General features: G+C 37.4%; 1 long non-coding RNA gene across 1 annotated transcript; it reads right to left on the reverse strand.

Annotated features, from left to right (window-relative positions):
* Positions 1 to 1,907: 1,907 nt before the first annotated feature.
* Positions 1,908 to 4,741, reverse strand: LOC149917833 (uncharacterized). Its single transcript, XR_016467275.1, has 3 exons — positions 4,697 to 4,741; positions 3,155 to 3,274; positions 1,908 to 2,354 (listed from the first exon to the last, which is right to left on the reverse strand). It is a non-coding gene; the product is annotated as an uncharacterized LOC149917833 (long non-coding RNA).
* Between the last annotated feature and the right edge of the window lie 541 nt (positions 4,742 to 5,282).

Raw genomic sequence — 5,282 nt, forward strand, 5'->3', positions numbered from 1 at the left:
AGAGGTTTCATGTGTCCTGGTCTTAACCTCTGCCCTCATTTCACATTTCCCTCAGATTTTCTTTCAGTCTCACATTCCCAACCTCCTGTCAAATTTTGCCAGCACCTCAGCCCCATTTTTGCTCCTCACAGACTCCTTGCTCCCCTTTTTTTTTTTCCCTTTTAATCAACTTCTAAGGGTTAGGTATAAGTACTGTGGAATGATACCCTTTTCCAACAAGTAGAAACAGCAAGAAGGAAATGGCCTGTGCACGTGGAAGGTGGGAAAAGTAGCAATAGTCCTTATCCTAGTATGATTTTAAGCATTCCTTTTTTATTGGAAGCAGCAGGTTGCTAAGAGAAGATGAGAAAGTCCTCCCACAATAAGCTTTTCTGGCTCCTTTTGTCAGGAAGCAGGCGAGTATGAGAAGCAGGCAATATGAAAGGCTCTTCTTGTGACAAAGCCAGAAATTTGCAGAGGCCTGGAGGTTCCTGTATCATCATTCAATCTCAGCCAAAATCCCATTACTCATCACTAATTCATTGGAGTTGGCATTACTGCATGCTATTCATTAGCTTTGCTACAACTGTGGGTGGGAGCTCAAAGCAGACTTTTTTGCTCTCCAGGCCATGTGTATACAAGCTGGCCACTTTCATAAGTAGCATTATTTTAAAATGTCAAATTTGTATGAAGTGGTGACTCAAGGAACTAACAAATCAAAGCTCAAAACAAAGGTGCTCATCTGCATGGAAAACATGGAGATAAGTGGTAATATATTTCATTAAACTACAGAGAGGCTTCTGAAATTAACATCCAATCTAATAGCAGGTTTTCAGTAACTCTATCTAGTAGGTAAATAATATACCCAATATCCTTAAACCCGTACCTTCCATAGGTAACAAGGCCAGGTACGGGAAGCAGTTACAAAGTCAAACCTGAAGCATCAAGGGAGCTCTTGGCACCTGAAGAGCAACATAAAGGAAGAGAATGCTGTTCACTGACAAGCTGTTTCTTTTCTTATTGCTTAAGAATCTGGGGCCCAAAATGTATGACTATAGGGCATGATCAAAGCCCATTAATTTCCTTAGGAGTCTTGGCATTGACTTTGATAGGCTGCGAATCAAGCCCCTCTCCAGAGTAGAACATATGGGTCTGCTGCGCAGCCTATTTCTATTCGTATTTCACATCTTTTTTTATTTATTTCATACATTATTCACAGTTTGTGATGGCAGAAAGACAGTTTATATACTTGACACAAAGAAAACAAAGAGAGAAATACAGCATATGTGTTGTCATTACTATGAAAACTAAGGCATATTGGGCACAATGCATTTCATTTTTGTTATATTACAGGATTCTAATAAGCATCATTGATAGTTAAGTCACTTGTCCTCAGCACAAGTAAAGAAGAAAGAAATGAAAACTTTCCAGGTTGTTTTTGAAAATCTTGTATACTGTCTAGGTATTTTAGGCACAAATTTAATTTCACTTCAACATCACAAGCTCCTTTGATGACAAAGTCACATATCTTTAGTCCCAAACACAAAAGTAAATAAGACATTTAGATAGTTTTCTTTCACTTTGAAGGCAGTTTTATATTGGAAAAGTGTTGAGTGCATAAATCAGACACAATGAATTTTCTAGTTCAGTCCAGCATTAGGCTTAATAATTATCAAATATCAGGTAAAGCAGAGTTGTGTATATATGAAAGTCCACAGTAACATATCAATTCTCTAAGTAAATATAGGTTAGGATGAAAAGGCAGAACTGAACTGACTCTTATGACCAGTATTCTGGAGCCAGTCCTATTCAACATTTACAGCTATTTGTATAATCTCAGTTACAATTTAAGGTCTCAGAAGGAGAGGGCTCACCATATATTTGTTTATCTGAATTTTAATTTAACAGTTATATAACATCTACCAAGCTTTTCTTTTCTTTTTTTTTTTTTTTAACTGAAAACACCCAAATATTTCTTTCACACACTGTGTGCATTTGCTCTTCACTTACATCCATTTTCTGTATGAATTATAAAAGAATGTCCAACTGCCAGGAAAAAAAAAGAGTGATTATGAAATCAAAACCCACAGCAGCAGTATTTTAAACAAATAAATAAAAACAGTTAGGAAAAGTCAACAGGATCTCTCAGATAATATAATTTCTCTTAACAACTATGACCAGAATACATCCTTGTTAAGATGGGGAATTAGTTTTCTTAGCAGCACTCAACAATTAGGAAAGAGAATGTGAAATGAAAATAGTGTTTTGTGGAGTGTTTTTTTTTTTGGCAGGGAGAAAATGAATGAGTATGATTTTTCTTGTGAGTCAGTGATGAATGTCTTCCATGTACGCCACTGGTAAGCTTCCCACAGGTCCTAACAGACACAAGTAGGAGGAGTGGATAGTTATCTGGGAGAAGATTACTAAGTAAAATAAAAAAACACTCAATGCCACTTCATGGTTTCAGTGAATCAAGAGAATTGTAATTAAAACTTAAAGATACATTCTTAGATTGTCACACTGAACTGCAGTTCAATCCCCAATAAGGTCTCATATTCATATGCATCTTATTTTGCAAAAAGACACTCATTCATCAGCTCTGTCCCTGTGTCCTATTAATATGTATGCATTTTTAATACATGAAATTCTTATGAAAATGATTAGACAGCTCCCATATACACAGCTCTCCACCAATACACTTTTAAAGATCTACTACTGCCATAATAATTTAAACAGCTTAGACTCACTGACTATGTGAACATGTTCTATATGAACATGTTATTTAGCAGTTAAAATCTTTAAAAACTTGGAATTTGCTAACTTGTCAAATGACAGTATAAAAGAGTCAATCAGGAAATTCTCTTCTGAAGCTGAGAAAATTTTATTATTTTGTTTTACCCACTAGGGTTCAGAGTAATTTTGGCTATATGCACAATAAGCAGACCCCTGGCCAGCAGACTTGCTGGACAGCAAATTGATCCACTGACATGTGCTGATGACCTCTCTGCCGCCACATAAGTTCTGTGCACTGCCATTTTATATCTAATTTATTTATCAAAAAATGAATGCAAATTCATAAGGGAACAGCAGGGTTGTGTAAGGCAAACTGCTCTTGCTGAAGTGGTCACAGAGACACCCCACACCACTGACAAAGCCCAAACTACTTGAGCCTCACCTCATGCCAGACTCTTCCAGGTGTTCTCCTCCTGTGCTCAAGTCTCCTCTCTCCTCCTTCTCTCCCAGATATTCTCCCCCTCTTGTTTGTGCATACAAGAGTTTACACAAGTAAGGAATACTGGAAATGAAAGGAAAGTAAGTTCAAACATGAAGCATGTCGTCTTTCACAGAATGATAGCACATCCCAAGTTGGAAGGGATCCACAAGTATCACTGAGTCAAGTTCCTGGCTCCACACAGCACCACACACACAAAAAAAACCTCCCATACTCTATTTCTTAGTGCAATATCCAAATGCTTCTTGAACTCCAGCAGCTTGAAGCCATGACCACTGCTCTGTGATTATGTACACCAATGTCCAACCACCCACTTAGTGATTAACCTTTTCCTAAAAGCTAACGTGATCCTCTCCTGATGGAGCTCCATGCTGCTCCTTTTCGTTGCTGTCAACAGAGATCAGTGCTGTCCTGCTATTCACAATACGTGGAAGTGGTAGGCCTCCATGAGGCTTCCTCTCAGTCTTTTTTTCCCTAAGAACAGACCAAGCAACGTCAACCACTCCCCACACCGCCATAGCAATTATATGGATGTTGCCCAATAGCTTTATGTGCCTCTTGTATTGTGATGCCCAAAACTACATGTAGTACTTGACATGAGGCAGAGCGGGACAACCAGGGTTGCTCCATCCCAGGTGCAAAATCCAGAACATGATCTTAAACTTCATCTGGTTGGTAACTGCCCAGCTCTCCAACAAGCTGATATGTCTTTGTAAGGTCTCTCCACTCTTTATAGAGTCAATGGTTCCTCCTAGGTTAGTATCATCCATAAACTTAGCATACATTCAAGTTCTGTACTCAAGTCATTGATGTCACTTCCATCTCTCTCTCTCATTGCCAACAGCTCTCCAAATTCATCCTAATCTTTTAAGCCCTATTTCAATTTCTTCCCTCACTCCTCTGTCTCCCACAAGATTTTTACTGTTTCCACAGTAAGCTCAAAGTAGAATCCAACTGCAGAGTCTACCTAATCTTCAAGCAAGTGTTTTGCTTAACTTATTTTAGAGTAACTTGTCTTTGCTTCCTCAACTATATTGCAAATCTGACTTTTTATTAAAGTTACTGTGATTACTTTCTTCCCTGACCCTGCATAAGGAATAGGATTTGTCTAATATCCTTTATTTCCAAGCTTATCATCCCAAGTCTTAACTTTTTAAAAATAAAATCATTACCTGACTAATTTTATGATAATATTTGGCTTCTTCTAAATTAGAGTTAGTTTTGTGTCTTTGATATTTTAACAGCAAGTCAGTACTGGCTACTAAAATGAAAAAATCTTTCTGAATAAAGGACGAATAATTTACATTTGGATCTACTCCACAATGTGAAAATCCTATGCTTAGAGAAAAAAAAAAAATTATCTTAATTGTAACACAATTGAAAGCACAAGACAGCAGAGCAGCAAGGTCCCAGGCCACAGCAAGTGAGGATCTGCTCAGACACAGCAGCTGCTGGCACAGAATAAGAGGAAAAAAAACTGCTTACCTTCAGAACACCTATAATGCCCACAGGTAGGCAGTGATATCTGCTGCCATCTCTTATATAAAGTCTGAGAGGGGGCAGAGCCAGGATCCACCTCTGCAAGTCACTCAGGTGCATTAATGCACCTGAACTCTCCTGAGTTGGCCCTGCCTTCCTACCAGGTGCTCAATCACTAGTTCAAGTCGTGGCTTAGCATTTCCACTACACCAATCAAAACTAGTGAAGAGAAAAAAAATCAGTAACTCAAAAATCTGGGAACAAATTTGTAAGGAGCATAGACATTTCTATTATAGTCTGAAACCGATGGCTAAGCAAAAGTTTTCAAAAAAAAAAAAACAGACTTGAGAGTAATTCTTTGTTTAACAACTTTTCATTCTCACTGTGGATAGTAAATGATTTTTTGCCTTGCATTGATAAATAGTATTAAGGCAATTTTAAGTATGAGCACACTCAGAACAGGGTTCTTGTTTTGTTTTTTTTTTCTTTTAAAATATTTCACATGACTCAGAAATTCATAATTCTAATTTATATGTTCAAAAGGGGAAAGGAAAAAAATTTAAAAATAAAATTTTAAAATTGTACTATATTA

The sequence above is a fragment of the Phasianus colchicus genome, chromosome 5 (assembly GCF_987193195.1).
Source record: "Phasianus colchicus chromosome 5, bPhaCol1.hap1.1, whole genome shotgun sequence".
Taxonomy (NCBI): Eukaryota; Metazoa; Chordata; class Aves; order Galliformes; family Phasianidae; genus Phasianus; species Phasianus colchicus.